Source organism: Lactuca serriola, chromosome 4, assembly GCF_051521515.1.
Source record: "Lactuca serriola cultivar US96UC23 chromosome 4, Lser_US96UC23_V15, whole genome shotgun sequence".
Classification (NCBI taxonomy): domain Eukaryota; kingdom Viridiplantae; phylum Streptophyta; class Magnoliopsida; order Asterales; family Asteraceae; genus Lactuca; species Lactuca serriola.
This window is the reverse complement of record NC_136411.1, coordinates 86,486,449-86,510,942: the sequence shown is the minus strand read 5'-3', so window position 1 is coordinate 86,510,942 and position 24,494 is coordinate 86,486,449. Positions and strand designations below refer to the sequence as shown.

At 37.1% G+C, this 24,494-nt stretch overlaps 1 long non-coding RNA gene across 1 annotated transcript; it reads right to left on the bottom strand.

The window, feature by feature from the left end:
• Positions 1-1,796: 1,796 nt before the first annotated feature.
• Positions 1,797-2,660, bottom strand: LOC145100240 (uncharacterized). The gene is made up of 3 exons (XR_013704917.1): positions 2,405-2,660; positions 2,151-2,330; positions 1,797-2,049 (listed from the first exon to the last, which is right to left on the bottom strand). It is a non-coding gene; the product is annotated as an uncharacterized LOC145100240 (long non-coding RNA).
• Positions 2,661-24,494: the final 21,834 nt, after the last annotated feature.

Genomic DNA, 24,494 nt, shown 5'->3' with positions numbered 1-24,494 from the left:
GTCTATGTTATCACACAGGTTGCTTATGAAACCAACCTCTATGTCCTCACCTAAGCAATCTCTTAACCTCATCATGAACCATCTCCATGATTCTTCACACTGTAAGGTTCCCAAACCAATTGCTAAGAGTAGTGGTTCATGATTTCCATCTAAAGCCACTGCGAAGTACATTGCTGTCAGAAAGCTCCCAAGAAGGGGTAAATAACCCACATATATTAGTGGTATCATACACCTAAGGAAGGTACGAATCTACATAAAAACGAACACATATTAGTGATAAGTAAAAACTAATCGAGATACATTACCATGAAATATTATATAACTCAATTAAAGAAGTATGTTATACCACGCAACCTAAAGCCACAAAACAGAATTGAAAGCGGTTGGTATCGGTTTTCTTAATGGCTGTGAAGGTATTAGGATTTGTTCTTTGAAGGTTATGCAAGAAAATTGGTAGTTGAGAAAAGGTTCTTTCGCTGTAACTACTCATTTTCAATACCGATGATAGTGCTCTACAATCATCACACAAATGCAATTATAAATAGAAAATATTGTATCTCTACTGATCAAAATTCATAGTTTAACCTTTTAAATTCATAGTTCAACTTTTTGAATTCATAGTCAAACCAGTTCATTTCATAGTCAAATTTCACTGACCGACATGACAATACTACAGAATGTACTTGTCTGCGTTTCATAGTTCAACTTTTTGAATTCATAGTCAAACCAGTTCATTTCATAGTCAAATTTCACTGACCGACATGACAATACTACAGAATGTACTTGTCTGCATTTCATAGTTCAACTTTTTGAATTCATAGTCAAACCAGTTCATTTCATAGTCAAGTTTCACTGACCGACATGACAATACTACAGAATGTACTTGTCTGCATTTTGTAGTTCAACTTTTTGAATTCATAGTCAAACTAGTTCATTTCATAGTAAAAAAGAATTGTCTGTAATATGATTTCTTCTATAAATGGGTGTCACTCAGTATGAAAAATTTAACTGAGAAAGTAACTCCGATTTAAAAGAAAAAGAAGGCTAATGGCATACTGAAATTGCGGAGGAGAACGTATCGTTAGGATTTCGGGTACAGCTAAAAACCCAGGAAGATTGTTTTACGCTTGCCCATATTTGGTATCATGTTGTTAACGTCATTCAAATTTAAACCCTCGTGTTTACATCACAAAAATTTATTTTCTTATTGTGAATATTAAATTTATCAGGGACCAAAATGCGGGTTTATCAGTTGGGTTGATGAAGAGAAGGACCAATCATCTATGGTAATAGCTAAAGTAGCTAACTCTAATAAGCTCTTTCAATCAGAAAATAAGAAGTTAAAGATAGCGTTGGTTTGTAGTTGGGTGTTGTTCTTGGCAGTTCTTGTTTACAAGTTGTAAGCTTTTCAATATTGTTTTTATGGTTTTGAAGTTGTTAGGTCAATAAATTGTTGTATTTGTAACGTTAAAACAAATGTTGTAGTCGTTCTTATGTTGTATGTATTGATAAGTAATTAGTAGGTCATTAATTTGTTGTAATTGTCGTAACGTTATATTTTTTGCCATCCGTTGAGTAAACTGTAAAAATAAACTAATAATCAAATCCAACATTAATTTATATATACAATTATATAATCCAACTACATAGGACCAAGACTAGACCCCCAAATAATTTTTGCCATCCGTAGACGGAACTCTAAAGCTGCGTTCTTTGGGTCAATAAGAACACGTATTGGTTGACCTGAAACCAATTGTTCCATAAACATACAAACAAAAACACCGCAAGATGACTACTTTGTTGGGGAACATTTTCTTCATAAATGAATTGCATATTCAATGGAATCCTTGGGATGTTCCTCCGGGCCCAATACTTAATCTTGTCCAAATAATTTGCTACCCGACGTTCAAATTTGGAAAAGATTCCTTCAGATTTGAATTTTTCATATGCCCCTCTACCAAGACTGTTATAAATATGCACTTCCATTGACGCTAATCATAGTTCCCCAAATAGCCAATGATTAGGGGATGAATGAATTGGCAATAAGACCTGTATAAGGATCAGAAAATAAAATTATGTTTATTTACATCACAATACAAAAACATAACAAAAAAAACGATATTATTTTCAATATAAACAATTAAGTTTACCGTATCAACATTCCACCAAGCAACCATAAAGTTGGGGTACGTAGCAATACCAGCCATAAACGCCCTCCAGTCCTGTCCTTCTTCCAAAGCATGAGAAACAAAAAAATTTGGAGGCATTATTGTATGTCGGTCGCTCTCAAACCGTTTCTCCATCAATAGTCGGTACCAAATGGTTATATGCTGCACACATGATAGTTTTGTTATTGACTAAAAAACAATTAACTTTTAAAATAATTAATTAACAATTAATTTACCGCTGACTCCAACCATCCGTCGTGTGTATGCCCAAACAATGAGCTCCAAAAATCTCTATCTAACACGAAATTAAACAAACGATGCTGGACATCATATGAATGAAATATATAATTTTGGACGACAACCTCACCGCCTGCTACGTAAGGTTGCAGGCGCAACATGGAGAAGTCATGAGCAACACCAAAAACTGGAGGAGGAACGGGGCTTGTTGATTTGATATCAACCTTCTTTTTTGTTCTTCTTTTTTGCTTCGGTGTCGTGTACAACTAAAAACAATATTCAAATGTTTAAAGCTATATCTTTCAGATAATTCACATAAACATAAAATCAGCAGTTTATAAATAAAACGAATACCTCGGTGTAAGGAGGACACAAATATTGTGATGGTTTTCGAGTCCTCGGTTTATCGGGTGTAACTTCTTTGCCATCATCATCATCAAAATAATCTATAATTCCCGTTATTATTAGTTCGTCTTCGTCCGGCACATCATCATCAAATTTGTTCCCCGCATTGTCATTCCTCTCCTCCCACTCCTACATTAAAAATAATACTTTATACTTAATAACGAAATACACATAATTTAATAAGAAATAATATCTAATTAAACAAAATATTTATATTAATGTAACTATAAGAACCTCTTTAACTTCACTATAATCATTTACATCAAACACATCATCATCAAATTTGTTCCCCGCATACTCATTCCTCTCCTCCAACACTTACATTAAAAATATAATTTTTTACTTAATAACGAAAGACACTTTATTAAAAAGTAATTATTAAAATCGTAAAGGTAATATCTATAACAACCTTGTCGTCTTGAATATCACCAAAAACATTTTCAGTTGTATTGTTTTTATTCATCACTTCATCTTGCACAACCTATATTTTCAAATATAAAATATGAACACAGGTATTCATATATGTTAATAAAATTTAAAAAATAATGTAGCGTGTAACTAACCTGTTCATCATAATTTCTTTGTGACACTATCGGATCATCAAAACTAATGTCGTTCCAAAATTGTTCAGTATTCACTTCTTCAACAAAAACCTCTGTAGGTTGTCGGTTCATAAACACATGCTGCTCCAGTGCATGTAGCCGTTTCAACACCTCGTCTAGGTTGTGTTTCCCACTGCCCCGACCTCTACCATGAGAGCGACCACTGGACGACATACTAGACGAAGATTCGTCTTGTCTCCTAAAATGGTCCCATACTGGGGATGGAACTGCTTTCTCTTCACCATATACATACTCTTGAAATGACATATAATAACAAGATGTCATCTCACCATCACCCGGTAACATGTTTTGTCTTGGTGGTTGCCCCTCCTAAAAAATTAAACATATTAAAAATGCATATAAAAGTATAATAATCAAGTTTATTAATAATAAACAAAATATTTTTAAACCTGCATCTTTCACCAAATCTTGTTCACGTCAACCCATTTCAATTTTTTTGTTCCACTCCATCGTTTCATCCGAGGCAAGTCTTATTTTTTCTCGATACAAATCCATATGCACGAACAGCCGGAATCATCTCATATATCCATATCTATAATTTTTTACAATTACAGTAATAAAAGTTAAAATTAAAATAAAAAATATAACAATAAAACAATTTAAATATAAGAAAATTTTTGTACCCTTATTGGAGCCGTAAATCCTGAGACGGAGTACTTTAAAGTTTGACCACGCTCATAAAGTGATAAATAATTATGTATTTTGTTCCATGTATCCTCAAGGTCAACATAAGTAAAATCCCAGAGATAGCTACCGCAAGCGAAGCTAAAAAAACAAAAAAACAAAAATGATTATTATATAAATTAAAACTTTAATAAAATAGAACTTTTAACGTAAACAAAATATACCTGTTCCAGAGATCCAAATTCTCACCCAAAAAAAAACCAAAGACAGTATCTCTGAAAATGGCACGTCTGGCATCATCTAAAATTCAAATACTTCCCATATGTTACCGCCCGAGCCTTTTAAGTTCACAAAGGCTTTCGTATTGATAAAACTTAAATCATGCTGCAAAAAAAACACAAAAACAAATTAGAGAACTAAAAAATATTTTCTTTTTAAAATATATGATTACGAACTGCAATAAGTACATAAACAATTAGTAATGCAAATACAATTTCTTAATTACTAATATATATATTTCCGATAAAAAACAATAACATACACATATATAAACAATTTTCCAAGTTATACAATAAATATATTTACGATAAAAAACAATATCATACATAATTATAAAAACATTTTATTAAACAAATTTTCAACTTAAACGACAAATATATAAACAATTTTTATCTTTCTAATTAAAACTAACATTTTATAACCATATAAACAAACAAATTTTCAAATAAAACGACAACCAAATTAACAATTTCGCAAGTTATACGACAACAACTTTATACAAATTTTCAACTTATACGACAAACACAAACAATTTCTAACAATATATATACGATAAATTTTCAACTTATACAAATGTTATACTTATATGACAAATATATATACAAACGACTATTTTGCACATACTATAATTTAACTATTTTTCGCTTTATATAAACAATTATACGATAAGAATATACAAGTTTTCAGGTTATACAACAACTAAACAAACAACTAAAATAACAAATTGTAAACATTATCTACGCAGTCTCTACTTGTACATTCAAACAAACACTAACAAAATAGCATTTAAACTTCAAGTATACTAAAGAAATATTAAAACTATCAAACACAACAAAATTACCCTTTTTTAACACTAAATAATACAACAAATGATAAAATAAAAAATAACTTTAAACATTAAAAGAGTTAAAATCTAACCATATTTGCGGGATTGTTGACATAATCCTCCATTTTCTTCAAAAACTAAGATAAAGTTCCGAGAGCAGCCCAAAGATAGAGAGAGTTTTTGTGTAGAGAATGGTGAAAAATGGAGAAAAAAAACGTTTATATAGTAAAAAACGAGGGTATTTCGCAGATGAGCCTCCATTTCGCAGATGGAGCTTCTCATCTGCGAAAGTACAAGCACCTAAAGCACAGCTGTGCTTTAGGTGCTTGTACTTTCGCAGATGAGAAGCTCATTTCGCAGATGGGGCATCTCCATCTGCGAAATCGTTGGCTATTTTTGTAATTTCGATTTTTTTTGCTATTTTTGTAATGTCATTAGTGTAAATGACTATTTTTGTAAATTTCTCTTATTTTTGGTATAATAATTAATATATCATTTTTAGGGAGTTAATATTGTAAAATATTTTATATATTTGGCTTTTTGGGATTAATTTGAACTTTTTAAAATAATCTTACATTGTTTAAATGCTTTAAAAAAAAAGATGTACCGGCAGTGCTAAGGTTTTCGTATGATAATAATATATAGTTTATTTTTGGTATAATAATTAATATATCATTTTTATGGAGTTAATATTGTAAAATATTTTATATATTAGGCTTTTTGGATTAATTTGAACTTTTTTAAAAATAATCTTAAATTGTTTAAATTTTTTAATTTGATTAGTTTAACAGATTTATTTATTTTAGACCCATTTTTATTGAAATATCCGTATATTTCTATTCCAAAAAACCCTCAATTGTTTTCCTCAAAAAAAAAACCTAATATGACACACACACAAAATAAAAAATAAAATAAAATACAAAAATATTAAAATAATTGAAAACAATTTTTTCACTTTGACTCATAATTTCAATGTTTCTTTTCGGAGTTTTTTACGTTGAATGAAACATCATATTTTTTTTTTTAAAAAAAGAGAGAAAAACAAAGAGAAAGCATCATGTTCAATTCTTGTTGGCAAAATATAAATTGAGACAAAATTATGTTATTGGTTCATGTGGTTTACCAAATCGGACGAATTCGGGGCGACTATTGAAACTCATACGTGTTTGCTTAATGTGGCTTGTTTTTCTTGTCCGTCTAGTCCTTTTGCAATGAAAAAGACATTTTTACCCTTCTATTTTATTATGGACATTTTTTATATATTTTCTTAAAAAAAAAAGTAAATTTACCATACCACCCTCTTCCATGCACCCAACCCACTTCCACCCCCTCTTTCTCTCCTATTTGAATAACACCGCTAATTTCATTATCTTTTTGCCTCACGTCATACCAGAAAATCTTGCCACCATCGCCACCGGAAAAAATTAAAAAAAAATCAACACAACAAAATTCAAAATATTGGAGTTCTAATTTCAATGCTTTACTTCTAAGGTATAATACTGAAATTAACAAAATGGATTTAACCCCTTTCTTACTTAATGTTTTTAAACACTAATTTAATCAAATGTTCATGAGAATTAAAGTTACATTCGAGAACATAACCAAAAAAATATTTCAACCATAAGAACAAGGCAAAGACTAGGGCCAATCGTGATCATGAACTTCATACTATGGTATTTCATATCAACTTTATATCATCATCATCATCATCATCGGCATCATCGTTTTCTGATAATCACAACGATAAGATGTTGCCCTTCGTGTGCTTTAACTAAAAAGCCTTGGCGTTGATATGCTATGTAATTCGAACTAAATATACTAGCTAAAAATACTAGTATAACACCAAGTTTCAAGTATATACTTCTTTAATTATTATGACATTCAAGTTCAAAAAGAAAGGATTTTTTAGGGCCACGATGTGGTGATGTGTCCCCCATGACGCGACATTGCCTGGTGAAATCGTTCATCTTAATTGGGCTCCACGACATGACAATATATTGGCCACTACGTGGCAGCCATTTCATGTTAAACCCTAATTCCGGGGTTTGTCCCCCTATTTAAGGAAAGTGAGGGCTAGGGTTTGCACACCCTCAGCCTCCATCACCTTCTTCACTCCCTCAAGAAAGCCCTAGCCTCATTTTGACATTTATAATCTCTTGGTGTGTTTTCGGTGTCTTAAAGGAAGAGTTTTTGGTGTCTAGATCCAACTTGCAAGCCTCATCATCATTTTCTCATACACACTCTGGACCTTTGTGAGTCTTCAAGATCCAACCTTTATGCTTCATGTTTCTAGATCTAGGTTTCTTTGCCTTACTTTTCATGTTTAAGTTGGTTGGTATGGTTGAAATCCATAAAGTTTGCAACTTTATGGATCATTGAGGTCTTCTTGTGGTTATATGTCTTGGATATGGATATTTAAGTTTTGAATCCTTGCAGGACGTTTTGACCTTATTTTCTTCCATTTTGACCTAATTGGAGTTTTATTCATGCATTGGACACGCATGTCTATAAAACACTGATTTTTATGATCTTTTAAGAGTAAGAAAGCCTTCTAGAAAGTATGGATGAGTGGGGTAAAGGATTAAGAGCTTAATGGATTTAGCTGGTTAGGACAAATCCCACAACATAGAGACATAGCCTCCACTACATAGCATTAAATATTTTCACGACTGTTTTGTCATGTAGTCCCCACGATGTGGCAGAAGCTTGGCCAATCAACTGAGTGACCTTTGACTGCTGACTTTGACTTTGACAGTTGACTTTTGAACAAGTTGACTTGTGGGTCAACTTGGGGGAAATAGGATCCTAGATTGAGGTATTGTCTCTATTTGATGAATAGGTGACTCATAGTGCTAGTTCTTGTATTCGAGTGAGCTTTGTGGAATTCAGATAGCTGACGATGTGAGTTTTCTCACTATACTTTATGCAACGTTATGTGCTCTTTTGTGTAGGATGTTATTATGTTGCAGTGTTCTGTTAGATTGGGAGATCTGCTATGATTACTTATGCTTGCTTTTTATTGTTTTGGTGCATATGTCAACATAGTATGGTTGGATCGAGGCGGTACAACTTTGTGCTATATGCCAAAAAACCCGAGGGCAATCTAGTCTTGTGTTGTGGGCCCAGGGGTAATCAAGCCTTGTGATGTGGTCCCCGAGGCAATCCAGTTTTATGACCGTGGGCGCGGGGGCAATCCATTTTATATTATGGGCTCGATGTACATGCATTGTATATGTATTATTATGGGGGTATTTTAGGGGAACTCACTAAGCATTGACTTACAATTGTGGATTTTAATGTTTTAAGGTTCTTCTGATGATTAAGGCAAGGCAAAGACGTGATCATACACATCCTCCCATTGATTTATGTCTCGAGAGATTATCTTTATACTCAAATTCAGTGGACTTGTTTTGGAAAACAATGTTTATCCATCCTATGGTTTTAGGAAAAATGTCTTTTGAAAATGAAAATTTTTGTCATGGTTTTTTGGATTTTACAAGTTGGTATCAGAGCCCTGGTTTGAGTGAATTGGATGAACACTTGTGTGATTCCAGATTGAAAATGTAATGACCCCAAAATACGATAAAAATTTTTATTTTTAAAACAAGTGCTACGTGTATAAAAATTGCTCCAAAATCATCATAATGCATAAAAATCACATCATCGGAGTACAATATCAAAATGTGGAAATAACGGGAGAGAATGTTGTGCCATCACGTCGAGCCCTTCCCTTTTGTACCGGAAGTACCTAAAACCATAAACACAAGTAATTGTAAGCAAACACTTAGTAAGTTTTCCACAAAGTACCACATACCAACATACAAATTAATGCTATTGGCCAAACCATAGTCTTATGTATAATGCTTAACGAGGGCCAGATCCCGGTCTTCCATACAGTTGCCAAGGGCCAAATCCTGGTCTTTCATGCAACTTTCAGGGGCCAGATCCTGGTCTTTCTTACAGGTTCCAGGGGCCAAACTCTGATCTTTCATGCACATATCATACAAGTAATCCATATCCTATAAAACAAATAATGGGTCGGCCTTGGTTCCTTCGACCCATTGGTACAGTGAGAAAAATCACCTCCGTCTGTTAGAAGCAACAAGTGTTGGATTAGGTGTCTAAACCCATAACTATAATTGGTATGTACCTAACCCGATAGTAGCATGGTCCTTTTGGGTTGTCTTTACAGGAGCAATTTGATAGGATGGACTTTTGAGAAAGAGGTTATTTATGATTTATTAATATATTATAAGTATAATATATTAATTGAGAAATCATATTATTTAATTAGTATTGATCAACAATTAATTTGGAATTACTTTAGTGATCAAAAGAGACTGATTAAATTTAAGGGGACTGATTAGGTTAATCAGTAATACTTATAGTTTGGGCTAATGATCCATGGTTGATTAGGGATGGGCTAAACCTACGTGATAATCCATGAAGGGTCTTGGTGAATTAGGGTTTGCATGGTTTAAACCCTAGTCTTTGCCACATAATAAAAGCAACCCCTTAACCCCTAAAATTGGCCCCCATGCATTCTAAAGAAGAACCATAACTGATTTTGTTGCTACCTAGCCTCTTCTCATAATCCTCCTATTCCATTCGGTGTTTATGACACATTAAAGGCATCACACTTGAGGTGCTAAAGCTTTTAAAGGCCAAGAACTACAAGCTACACTAAGAGGTATTCATCTAACTTGGTTTTATGTTGTATATCTTTAATTGCATTCTAGTTAGGGTGTATGCTTTGGAAAATGAATTTGCATGTATACTTAGAGAAAACTTAGATCCAAAGCATCTAGGGTTGCATGTGCACCAGAGGAGTGTTATAGTGCTCAAAACCCAACAACAAGAAGCTCGATTGCTAAACAGGAGGATCCCACACTACACAATCAATTAACCCTAATTAGAATTCGGTCACAATACCAAATCATAAGCCTAAGCCATAAGTCCAAACTCCTAAAATAAGGGCTCAAATTCTTTTTACCCTTAATGGGCCTAATCATTCATAACCCAAATGCAATAACGAACTCCAAGGCCCAACTACATCACTTAAGGCCCATTAGTAAACTCAATGGCCCACCTACTCTAAACAGATCAAGGCTTAAAACTAAATAATTCCCAATGAACGAAAAGCCCGACACAAGTCCAAAAGCTCACTAGGAGTTTACTCATGGCGTAATCCTAGTATGCTCAGCGTACTTGACCATCATGTAGTACGCGTTGTGTACACCTTGGTACGCTCAGCGTAATGAGCTGCTCAACACCTTCAACCATTTGGTGCTTAATCCATGCAGTCACTTAATCTCACTTCTAGATCTCGGTCAAAAAGAGGGTCCTAGGGCATAAAGTTGGAAACTTTATGCCTTAGCATGTCTTATGAGAGTCCAGCATCCATTTTTTTTTTCATAAAAGGTCATTTAAAGGACCTAGATTCATGCATGGCTTCATATCAACCACCAACATAACGTTTTTATGCTTCTAACATGCCAAAAGGACTAAGATATAGAATTTCTAGCTTCTGGAGTTGCCTAAACTCACAAAAGAGAATTCATGGACCAAAAATGAGCTTGTAAACAAACCCTAACTCTAACTATCAAAACTAAATACAAGGTATGAGCTTTTTACCTTCAAAAGATTCCTAAGATGATGTAGATTTAGGATTTTGAAGCTCAACAACGTGCAAGGCTTGCTCACCAACTTCTTCTTCTTGCAAACACACCAAAAAGGCCATTAAAGTAACTTTCAAGCTCAAAGATCACTCTTAATGGAAACTAGGGTTTTAGGGATGTTCAAAGGCAGTGCAGGCTGATAAGAGTGAGGGTACAAAGGTCATAAGTGTGCTTAAATAAGGCTCATTCCCTAAAATTAGGTTTTTAGCATTTGAATACGTACGCCCCGTGTACGTGGCTCATAGTACCAACTCCGCATGCCCATGTATGCTAAGCGTACATACATGTAGACCTGCGTACGAAGGGACCTCTTTCGCAATAAAATTATTATCCCATGGACTAAAAGGAAAAATACCTGAATCCTAGTGCTATAAATCTCGCCTGCTTGAATTAGACTTCATCCACGAAGTCTGCTGCTTCCGCAAACAAATCTTGGTAGTGCTCCCTCATCTCGAACTCCGACTCCCACGTCTACTCAGAGCCCTTTCGGTGCTGCCATTGCACCTTCACCAGATTCACCACCTTGTTACGTAGAGTCTCAGTTTTCCTATCAAGAATCGCAATGGGCTTCTCCATATAAGTCAGACGCTCATCCACCTGAATATCATCTAACGAGATCACTGCAGAATCATCGGCTACACATTTCCACAACTAAGATACATGGAAAGTGTTATGGATCTGAATGAGCTCATCAGGAAGATCCAGTCGGTATGCAACCCTACCAACATGGGCATAAATCATGAATGGAACAACAAATCAGGGACCCAGCTTTCTCCTCTTCTGAAATTGGATGACACTTTCCAAGGTGACACCTTCAACAACACAAAGTCTCCCACCTGAATCTGGAGATCCGAATGACGTCGCCCATCATAACTCTTCTGACGACTCTGTGCAACCTACAATTTATCGTGCACCTGCTGAATCAACTCGGTGGTCTTAAGCACTAACTCGGTGCTTCCCATGACCCGATGTCTGACCTCTCCCCAACAAACCGGGGTCCTACACCTCCTTCCATGCAACATCTCGAATGATGGTCGATAAATAGTAGCATGATCACTGTTGTTGTAGGAGAAATCTGCTAGTGGAAGGTAAGTATCCCAACTCCCTTCAAAATCCAGCACGCAAGCCCGAAGCATATCCTCGAGCATCTGGATCGTCCACTCTCTCTTACCATCGGTTTGGGGGTGGTATGTTGTACTGAAATGCAATTGAGTACCCAACTCCTCATGGAACTTCCTCCAAAATCTGGAGGTGAAACGAACATCACAGTCCGAGACCACAGATACTGGCACCCCGTGCTTGACTACCACCTCCCGAACATAGATATCCACTAACTTTTCTACGGATATACTCTTAGCAATCAGGATAAAATATGCACTCCTGGTCAACCGTCCACAATGACCCAAATGGAGTCAACACCTTGCGCCGTCTTGGGTAATTTCGTGATAAAATCCATAGGGATCTCCTCTCACTTCCACATGGGGATGGGTAACGGTTGGACCTTGGCGTGAGGTCTCTGATGTTCGACTTTGACCTTCCAACAAGTCAAACACCGCTCAAAAAACCAAGCAACTTCCCTTTTCATACAGGGCCACAAGTAATTCAACCTCAAATCTCGGTACATCTTCGTGGCCCTTGGGTGGATAGGAAATTTTGATTTATGCGCCTCCTAGAAAATTGTCTGCCTCGCCCACCTGATGTCGGAACCCAAACCCTACCACGCCATGTCAACAACCCCCGACTATCTCTAACAAATAAAGAAATTTGCCCTATAATCCACTCAGTCTTCTAATTTTCTTTTTTTAATCCTTCCACTTGAGCCTCCTTGATCAAATCCATCAAAGGTGAAGTGAAAATCATCCTGAAGAAAATATCTCGGATCGATGACCAAACTGCCTTACGACTAAAAACATCAGTCACCATATTAGCCTTCTCGGGATGGTACAGAATCCCGCAATCATAATCTTTTATCACATCCAACTAGCTCCGCTGCCGCATATTCAAATTCGGCTAATCCATCAAGTATTTTTAACTTTTATGATCAGTGTAGATAGTACACCAAACTCTGTACAAATAGTGCCTCCAGGTCTTGCGGGAAAACACCATTACCCCTAATTCCAAATCATGTGTGGGGTAATTCACCTCATGAGGCTTCAGCTGTGTCGAGGCGTAAGCAATCACATGCCCTCTCTGCATAAGAACAAATCCCAATCCTGAAATAGAAGCGTCTCAATAAACCACAAAACCATCCAACCCCTCATGTAACGTGAGAATCGGGGCCTCGTATAACCTCTGACTCATCATCTCAAAGGCCAACTGTTGATCCAGACCCCACCGAAAGGTCACATTCTTCTTGGTCAGACAGTTCAGAGGCACTGCAATCTTGGAGAAATCCTGAATAAATCTCCAGTAATACCTGAAAGACCCATGAAACTCCGGATCTATGATGCGCTTTTCGGAATTTACCAATTAATCAGAACCTCGATATTGGCAGGGTCCACCAAGATTCCATCCTGATTGATGACGTGCCCTAAAAACTGCACCTTACGCAACCAATACTCACATTTGGAGAATTTGGCATACAACCTCTCCCTCCTCAAGTTCTCTAATACCTCTCGCAAATGATACTCATGCTGCTCCTTGGTCTTGGAGTAGACAAGGATATCATCAATAAAAACAGTCACCGATCAATCCAGCATCGTCATGCAGACCCGATTTATGAGATCCATGAATGCTGATGGGGAATTGGTGAGACCAAAAGGCATCACCACAAACTCGTAATAACCATAATGAGATTTAAAGGCTGTATTTTGTACATCCTCATCTCTGATCCTCATCTGATGATACCTTGACCGAAGATTAATCTTGAAAAACCAAGAGGCACCATGAAGCTGATAAAAGAGACCATCGATCATTGGAAGTGTGTAACAGTTCGTCACTGCTAGGTTGTTCAGTTCCCGATAATCGATTCACATCCTGTGTGACTCGTCCTTCTTCTTTACAAAAAAATTTGGAGCCCCCCCACGAGGAACTGCTCGGATAGATCAAACCCTTGTCTAGCAGCTCCTGCAGTTGCGTAGACAACTCCTGCATCTCAAGCGGTGCTAGGCGATGTCACACCCCGAAACCTAAGGCGGAAACGTTCCGGGGCAGAGGACGTCATGAATATCGCAACCAATGTACATAGTAAGCATAATAAACACAACACAATACATTACATAGAGTTATTACATTTGTTTGAAATCAAAATGTTACAAGTGTCATACATATATATTATATGAACAAAAGCAAAGATGAGTCTTCCAAACGCTTCGTCTTCTCCAAAGGATGGCGGTATACCTGTCTAAGGCTGACCTGAGAATACAAGCAGTTTGAAAATCAGCATAAAGCTGGTGAGTTCATAAGCAGTTTAGTTTTGAAAAGAATGAGTTCCATTTTTGGTTTTCTGAAAAGTTGTTATCCAAGAAAATCCCATATTTTCTTATAAAAACAGTTTAGTTATCATTCGTTACCCGATTCGATTAAGAGTAATTATGTTATCCCAGGAAAATCCTATATTTTCCTATTAGTTTAGTTTTCCATTCGTTACACCATTTGTTTACGAGATGTTATGTTATTCATGGAAAATCCCATATTTTCCTATTAGTTTGGTGTTTCCATTCGTTACACCATTTTTTACGAGATGATATGTTATTCCAGGAAAATCCCATATTTTCCTAATGTTACGGTTAGTTCTTAGTTCGGATCGAGGTGCTAGTATCTACCATACTTATAGTATTAGTTAGGTATTCTGATATCTTAGTTACCCTATATTCGAATGTCAATTATCTACTATACTTAGTTGTATTTTCGAATATTTGGATACAGTCAGAAACGTACATTACCATATTTTCGATGTTCTGGTGATTTCCAAAAGAGTACATTAGATGTATTTTCGAAACTATGTCGACATCCTAAGGCGTATGTTTTCGAAACTCAGTCGATGTCCAGAGGCGTACTTTTGAATTCGTATTCGTAACTCTAGTGACACTCAAGGCATACACTAACTGTATATTCGAAGTCTTGGCGTCATCCAAAGGCGTGTTTTCGTATTCGTATTCGTATTCGTATACCTATTCGTATTCGTATTCATATTCATCTTCGTATTCGCATACCTATTCCTATTCGTTCTGTTTCTAACTGTGTGTTACTATCCCTTCACTCTCGTATCTACAGGGAGTGGTAAAGTTCTAAGTTTAATGTTATTAGTCCTGCACTCTCGTATCTATGGGGAATTATATCAAGAACATTTTAATGCTTTAAGATTCATGCTTTTAACAACAATTATATGGAAATTTATTTGTGAAATATAAAATATAACATTTTAAAACGAGCTTCACAAATAACATGACGGTTTACTCTGCAAGCTGAACGATTGGTTAATACAGTTTTCCGTGTTAAAAGCATACAAAATATGATATAGATCAAATAAAATCATAAGTTTGAGTACAAGATTTCCTTGTACTTTTGCTTGTATTCCCCCCTGAAAACATTGAAAAACATTGAAAAAGGGTAGGGGTATGAACTCACTGATTGAAGGATGTGCCTGATTGGATGCTAAACGTTAGTTCGGGGCTTGAACGCGTGTGAGGTTCCTATGTAATATGAAAAGATACACATTTGTATCTAATTAGGATTTGAACTACAATTTAGATATTATTATACACTTCAAGACGCGAAAACACTTCATTACAAGTGTTTGGAGTGACCCGAGTGGCATCTATGGATGTGTAGGACCTAGATATGGACTTTACTCTTCAAGAGTAAACTCCTTGAGGAGTTCATGGTCCATTGACCATATCCCCATGAGTTTACGGCCGTAAACTCATGGGTGGTGGGTTCTTGGATGCCAAATGGTCATACAAGGCACACAGGAAGGTTCTAGGGTTGATTCCATGGCTTAGGAAGTGATTGGGACTCTAAATGACCTTGGATATGAGTTTACGGTCTATGAAGATGTTCTTCGGAAGTTTACTACCTTCATCATGAGTTTACTAGCTTAAACTCAACTTTACTACCTTAAACATGAGTTTACTACCTTAAACTCGAGTTTACTACCTTAAACACGAGTTTACTACCTTAAACACGAGTTTACTACCTTAAACTCGAGTTTACTACCTTAAACACGAGTTTACTACCTTAAACATGATTTTACTACCTTAAACACGATTTTACTACCTTAAACTCATGTTTGTCCATGATTCATGAGTTTTGTTGGTTGAAAGATAAGCATTCTAAGTTCTAGACCCATTTCTAAGTCATACAAGGTGTTAAGGGCACTTTAACATCCATTGGATGAGTTTAAGGTCTAAGGAGACGAGTTTAAGGTCTAAGGAGATGAGTTTAAGGTCTAAGGAGATGAGTTTAAGGTCTAAGGAGATGAGTTTACGGTCTAAGAATGTTCTTGGACTGTAAACTCAAGCTTGTCCCATTTGTGTAAGATTTGGTGCATTTCTTGAAGGATTATAGGGTTCTAAACTCTCATGGAAGCCTGTTGGAGGTGTTTAGGGGCAAACTAACACCTTAAATTGAGTTTACTCCCCAAGAATAGGTGTTTACGGTCCCAGCATGTGCTTGGGCCGTAAAATCATGCTTATGCCCCAAATGAAGAGTTAAAGGTGTTCTAAGTCCATGCAAACAAGTTCTTAGGTCATATCTAGGCTCCAAATGAGTTTTGGAAGGGTTTTAAGGCTCAAAACCCCTCATTACATGTGTTCACGGCCTAAGGAGGTTCTAGGATCGTAAACACATGTTTATGGTCCTATTCCTCATATTTTTCACGAATTTGAAGGCCAAAGGTGTTATACTAGAAGCTAGGATAGTTACCTTGACGATTTGGAGCTTGTTTTGGATGATTTTCGCTTGATTTCGATTTCTAAAGAGAGAAAGTAGAGAGAGAGAAAGAGTAGAGAGAGAGAGAGAGTGGAAAGGCTTCAAATGAGGCTCTCTCAACTTTATATATTCTCAAGATTTAGGACACGGTGGAATTTTACCCGATAATGCTGATAAGCGGGGCTTTTGGTCGTACCCGATTTAATTATTTTTATAACTTGACGGAATAAAACTAAAATTTTTCTAAATAAAAATTCGGGGCGTTTCCACGAGTTTCTAATGTGTTTAAACAATTATTAAGTCATAAAAACAAACTCAAAATGACTTAATTTAGAAACGAAACGGAATTAATTTAAGACGACGAATTTTTAACGACGGAACGGGTTACGACAGTGGAACGAATTTCAGGTTGTCACATTATCCCCCCGTTAGAGGGAATTTCGTCCCGAAATTCAAAGATTAGGATACAGTTCATGAATTGAAAAGAGATATGGATGAATCTACTGCTTCGGATCTTCACGCTCCCAAGTGGAATCGGGTCTCCGCTTAACATTCCAGCGAACCCTCACTATCGGGATGCGGCTTTGTTTCATACGTTTAACCTCTTGATATATGATTTGGATCGGTTCTACCATGAAGTTCAGACTTTCTTTGGTTTCGGTTTCATCGAAGGGATTACTATGGTTTCGACAATTAGGTATTTCTTAAGGACAAAGACGTGGAATATCGGATGAATGTTGTTAAGTTCTGAGGGTAGTCGGAGTTTGTAGGCTACAGAATCGATCCTAATGAGGATTTCGAAAAGTTCTATGTACCTCGGGACACGCGTTTCAGAATGTAACATACCTTCTTTCTCATCGTTAGTTATCTCGACGGTAGACGTTTCGGTTACTAGTTGAGGGCTAAGTTTATGAAGATGTTCGAATGAATAGCTAACAGATTATCTTTCAATACGAGAATCGAAAAGGATTATAGACATAAGATTCATCGAGGAGGAATATACCTATGGCAACGGTGGGATCGGCGGTTGCCTCATCTTTTCCTATAGCTAGGACTCTCCCGGTGTTGCTAAATGTTGCTGCCTTAGGGCAGCTTCGCCTGTAATGTCCGACTTCTCCACAACTGTAGCAGGACTGACCGATACCCGCTCCAGAAGCTTGACTAGTTGATTGGGTTGGTGCTTTGTAGCTTCGCGTGAGGTGACCCTCTTGGCCACAGTTCTTACAAAACTTTGCACGACACGGGCCAGGGATACGATGGTGGTAACTGCACCTATTGCACCACGTAAGGATACCTGTATATCCAGTGATAGGTCCTTGGGCTGAGGAACCGACAACAGAAACAGCAGCAGGGGTAGTGGCAGCGTGGACTGCCACTATCTGTTGTTTCTTTGAGGACTCCCGGGAAGACTGACTCTTCTTCTTCTTCTTCCAAAACTTTCTCTTCTCACCACTCTTCTCTGTCGGCTCAGGAGTGGTGTCCGCTTCCTCTGGGTCATCGCTATGGTCGATTAAGGTTTGCGCTAGGCATTTGGCGCTGTCATAGGTATCCGGCTTCGCAGCTAAAACGTTCCCTTTGGTTGGCTGGGTCAATCCCCAAATGAACCTCTCAACCTTCTTACTCTCCGGGGTAACCATTCCCGGACAGAGTAATGTCAGGTCATCAAATCTGGATGTGTAGGCGGCGATATCGGAACCTTTCATCTTCAGGTTCCAGAGTTCATGCTCCAGCTTCTGTATTTCACCCTGAGGGCAGTATTCCGTGAACAGAAGTTCCTTCATAACTTCCCAACCCATAGCATTTGCTACAGGTAAAGTTAAGGATTTGACTCGGCCGTTACACCAAGTCAGAGCTTTATCGGTGAATGTGCAGGCGGCGAATTTCACCTTGTCAGATTCTGAATAGGGACAGATCTCGAAGATATATTCGACTTTCTCTAACCACCGAGTTAGAGCAATGACACCCCCTGTGCCATCGAAGAACGTGGGTTTCGCGTTCATAAAGTCCTTATAGGTACACTCCTTCCGGTGTCCCTGGCTACCTTCCTGGTTTTGGGGCTGGGGACCACCTCCTGAACCACCAGGGTTTATGTGAGATAAGGCGGCTGCCACTGCGGAAACAACAGCTGCCTGGAACGCGACAGAATCAAATTGAGGATGAGGTGGTGGTGGCGGAGGGTTGTTGTTGTTGTTCTTTGAGCTGGGTCTTTTCCTAGGAGGCATCTTGATCTAGAATAGTCAGGAAAGAGAGGATCATAAGTCCTCTGAATTGAACCAAGAGATATGATACAAGGGATATCTCATTACGACAGATATAGAATTCCATTAAGCGATAAAGAAGGAAAGAGTTATCAAAGCAGATAAACTATCGCTAAAGGAATGATCAAGGAACAATGCTTGAATGAGGATTTCTACAACGGGTTGGCTCGAGAAATACTCCCATAGTATTTCATGATTCGATGTGAGGACAGTTCGTTTTTGGGTATTGGGTAAGTTTTAGGCATGCTGCATACCATAGTCACTCCCAAGCACATGTTGGCCGTGTCTCGAATGAATATAGTTGGCCAGGCTATATTGATCCTAGACACGACTACATAACTTCCCAGGTTTAACCACAGCGTACAACACCCATTTACTTATGTTTTGTTCTACTTGTAGTTACGAATTTCAACGGTTAGGAATACTTGTATACTTTCGAAAATACTTATATTTTAAGGTATACTTTTAGTTCAGAGCAGTTAGGCCCCTTAGTGTTTATAGTCTTATACCATGTAAGGTTTGGTATACTAGTTCACTATAAACAAGGGCTCTGATACCAATCTGTCACACCCCGAAACCTAAGGCGGAAACATTCCGGGGTGAAGGACGTCATGAATATCGCAACCAATGTACATAGTAAGCATAGTAAACACAAAACAATACATTACATAGAGTTATTACATTTGTTTGAAATGAAAATGTTACAAGTGTCATACATATATATTATATGAACAGAAGCAAAGATGAGTCTTCCAAACCATTGGTCTTCTCCAAAGGATGGCGGTGTACCTGTCTAAGGCTGACCTGAGAATACAAGCAGTTTGAAAATCAACATAAAGATGGTGAGTTCATAAGCGGTTTAGTTTTGAAAAGAATGAGTGCCTTTTTGGTTTTCTGAAAAGTTGTTATCCAAGAAAATTCCATATTTTCTTATAAAAACAGTTTAGTTATCATTCGTTACCCGATTCGATTAAGAGTAGTTATGTTATCCCAGGAAAATCCTATATTTTCCTATTAGTTTAGTTTTCCATTCGTTACACCATTTGTTTACGAGATGTTATGTTATTCATGGAAAATCCCATATTTTCCTATTAGTTTGGTTTTTCCATTCGTTACACCATTTTTTACAAAATGATATGTTATTCCAGGAAAATCCCATATTTTCCTAATGTTACGGTTAGTTCTTAGTTCGGATTTCGAGGTGCTAGTATCTACCATACTTATAGTATTAGTCAGGTATTCTGATATCTTAGTTACCCTATATTCGAATGTCAATTATCTACTATACTTAGTTGTATTTTCGAATATTTGGATACAGTCAGAAACGTACATTACCATATTTTCGATGTTCTGGTGATTTCCAAAAGAGTACATTAGATGTATTTTCGAAACTCTGTCGACATCCTAAGGCGTATGTTTTCGAAACTCAGTCGATGTCCAGAGGCGTACTTTTGAATTCGTATTCATAACTCTGGTGACACTCAAGGCATACACTAACTGTATATTCGAAGTCTTGGCGTCATCCAAAGGCGTGTTTTCGTATTCGTATTCGTATTCGTATACCTATTCGTATTCGTATTCATATTCATCTTCGTATTCGCATACCTATTCCTATTCGTTCTGTTTCTAACTGTGTGTTACTATCCCTTCACTCTCGTATCTACAGGGAGTGGTAAAGTTCTAAGTTTAATGTTATTAGTCCTGCACTCTCGTATCTATGGGGAATTATATCAAGAACATTTTAATGCTTTAAGATTCATGCTTTTAACAACAATTATATGGAAATTTATTTGTGAAATATAAAATATAACATTTTAAAATGAGCTTCACAAATAACATGACGGTTTACTCTACAAGTTGAACGATTGGTTAATACAGTTTTTCGTGTTAAAAGCATACAAAATATGATATAGATCAAATAAAATCATAAGTTTGAGTACAAGATTTCCTTGTACTTTTGCTTGTATTCCCCCCTGAAAACATTGAAAAACATTGAAAAAGGGTAGGGGTATGAACTCACCGATTAAAGGATGTGCCTGATTGGATGCTAAACGTTAGTTCGGGGCTTGAACGCGTGTGAGGTTCCAATGTAATATGAAAAGATACACATTTGTATCTAATTAGGATTTGAACTACAATTTAGATATGATTATACACTCCAAGACGCAAAAACACTTCATTACAAGTGTTTGGAGTGACCCGGGTGGCATCTATAGATGTGTAGGACCTAGATATGGAGTTTACTCTTCAAGAGTAAACTCCTTGAGGAGTTCACGGTCCATTGACCATATCCCCATGAGTTTACGGCCGTAAACTCATGGTTGGTGGGTTCTTGGATGCCAAATGGTCATACAAGGCACACGGGAAGGTTCTAGGGTTGATTCCATGGCTTAGGAAGTGATTGGGACTCTAAATGACCTTGGATAAGAGTTTACGGTCTATGAAGATGTTCTTCGGAAGTTTACTACTTTAATCACGAGTTAACTACCTTAAACTAGAGTTTACTACCTTAAACACGAGTTTACTACGTTAAACACGAGTTTACTACCTTAAACATGAGTTTACTACCTTAAACACGAGTTTACTACCTTAAACTCATGTTTATCCATGATTCATGAGTTTTGGTGGTTGAAAGATACGCATTCTAAGTTCTAGACCCATTTCTAAGTCATATAAGGTGTTAAGGGCACTTTAACACACATTGGATCAGTTTAAGGTCTAAGGAGACGAGTTTAAGGTCTAAGGAGATGAGTTTAAGGTCTAAGGAGATAAGTTTACGGTCTAAGAATGTTCTTGGACTGTAAACTCAAGCTTGTCCCATTTGTGTAAGATTTGGTGCATTTCTTGAAGGATTATAAGGTTCTAAACTCTCATGGAAGCTTGTTGGAGGTGTTTAGGGGAAAACTAACACCTTAAATTGAGTTTACTCCCCAAGAATAGGTGTTTACGGTCCAAGTGTGACAACCCTATATTTTTCCAAAAGCATTGTAACGCTCGAAAGCTAAGTACAACGAAATTAACCTCGAAAATAAAGTGTTCAAGTATCTAAGTTGGGATGCATCGAATATTAGATATCATGCCAAGGTTTCCAAAAACATAAAGAACGCTCAAAACCGGGTTATATTGAAGAAATTATAACCACTCGTATATTTACGACGCGACGTTAAAACATTATTCGACGTAAAAAGTAGAATCTCAATAAAATGCATTTTAAGCCTTAAGTATCTAAACAAAAGTCGTAGATCTCGTTGAAAGGTGAACGTGCATAAAAAGATCGCCCAAATTGGACCTCGTATGAAGAAGTTACGAATTTTCAAAGTTTCGTAACGGTAGTAGAGGGCTAAAAACTCGGATTGAAGATCGAGTGTTATTTAGCTAACGCAACCTAAACGAAAGTTGAAGATCTCCTCAGTAGTAATAAAACGATAAAAAGACAAACGAAAACCGACGTCGAATAAAGAACCTATGAATTTTTAACGAACTTTAGGAGGCCCGGCCTATTAAAAATATATCATTAAAAATAAACTCAAAACTAGCCGATGAAGTCTAAATGAAAGTTGTAGAGCATAATCTCAACTACGCGTGGATATAAAGAACGCGAAAAACGGAGCTCGTACGCGAAAGTTACGGAATTTAGAAGTCGGAAGCAGGGATTACGCCCCGCGTACTCTGGGAGTACGCCCCGCGTACTAGACCCAGAGTCGAGTCCCATCGGCCCGCCCAAGCTACGTTTAGCTAGACCCGAGTCGTAAGCCATGACGCCATTCTACGCCCCGCGTAACCAAGAACGCCCCGCGTACCGAGTACGCCCAGCGTACTCCGAAAGTACGCGCCGCGTACGAGGGTTTCCAGTCCTATAAATAGAAGGCCTGAGCTCGAGTCTTTGCACACCTTTCTCAATTCTTCAGTCACTCTCACACCCTTCCAAGCACCAGAGACCATTCCCTCACCTCGGTTTCCGCACTCGAGCCCCGACGAAAGATTTACGCTGCAGAGATCCCCGAAGAGCCCGACGACGCAACCATCCGCGGACGAAGTTCTGCTCAACCCTAGCCTCTCTCTTCGAAACGAGTGAGTTCATACCCCTACTTTTCAATTCTTTTCACGTTTTAGGGGGGGAATACAAGTACATTACAAATCAAAGTATCATTTTTATAATATCGTTCTTATAGAGTGTTGATACAAAAATAACTTTATGTTTTAAAGGAATATTATATCAGCAAGTTGTTATTACCAAATGGGAACATACTTTTGACAAACTATAATGAGCATAGTATTCAAGTGATTCATACATTTTACATATACATCTCGACAAATGAAATGCTTTCAAAGGAAGTACAGTCTTTTATCATCGTAAATCTGTTTATATCTAGTAATGTGAGACAGCTTCACGTACGTTCGAGTATGCATTATTAAGTCCTGTATTATATACCATAATCCCTTGTAGGGGGAGCGTGATACTTGTGTATAGATCTATACGGGATTGACAATCCCACACCTAAGCTGTTAGCTACAGCTAGGTCGGCAGGCCTGGGGTGACAAATGTCATAACAGTTCCAACGCCTGAAGAACGTTGTTACAGGCCAACAAAGTCGTTAGCATGGTTATAAAACTCACATAAAAGTATAAAAACAAGTTTGATTTACGAGATTCATATATGCATTTCAGTTTTCCATTTTGTTGGTAACACAAATTTTATCACTATTATTCAAGCATGGAAAACACTAATGCACTCCAACACGGAAAACCCTTTTCAAATCATTTATAGAAAATATTGGATTTTCTGAAAACCCTCGTTCGTCGAGTTACTATCAAAGAGGACATACTTTTCAATGCAAAACACTTATGAACTCACCAACTTAATTGTTGACACTTTTTCGAAACCACTTGTATTTCTCAGGGAATCAGTAATACAGGTAACCACCAGCTTTTGGAGAAAGGAACACTAAGGATGTTTTATTATGGAACATTTATCATCTCATTGTAATATTCTTTTGCCATTATGTATAACGCAACAACATACGTTTTCATTATATATGTGATGGTTGTGTTACTTTCTTTACAATATTCAATGGTTGTGATACTACGTGAAGTCATCCACCCCCGAATGTTTCCGCCATTCTGGTTTGGGGGTGTGACAGATTGGTATCAGAGCATTGTTTATAGTGAACTAAGTATATCGAACCACATACGATATACAAACTATAAATGCAAAGGGGACCAAAAACCCTCTGATGAAACATTTTCATGAACAAAATACATTCTTTTAAAGATATACATTTTTACAAGCATGCATGAATCTCGTATCATAACAAGTTTTACTAAAAAGTATTACGGCAAGTTTCGACACTACGATTGAGCCTCGGGGTATGTAATCATGTCGAGAATAAATATAGCCTGATCAACTATATTTATCCTGGATTTGACCAACGTACGTCGAGGAATGGTCGTAGTGGACAACAAGCCCAAAACTTACCAAATACAAAATTGTTTTAGTTTCGCCAAATTGAAATATTATAGGAGTA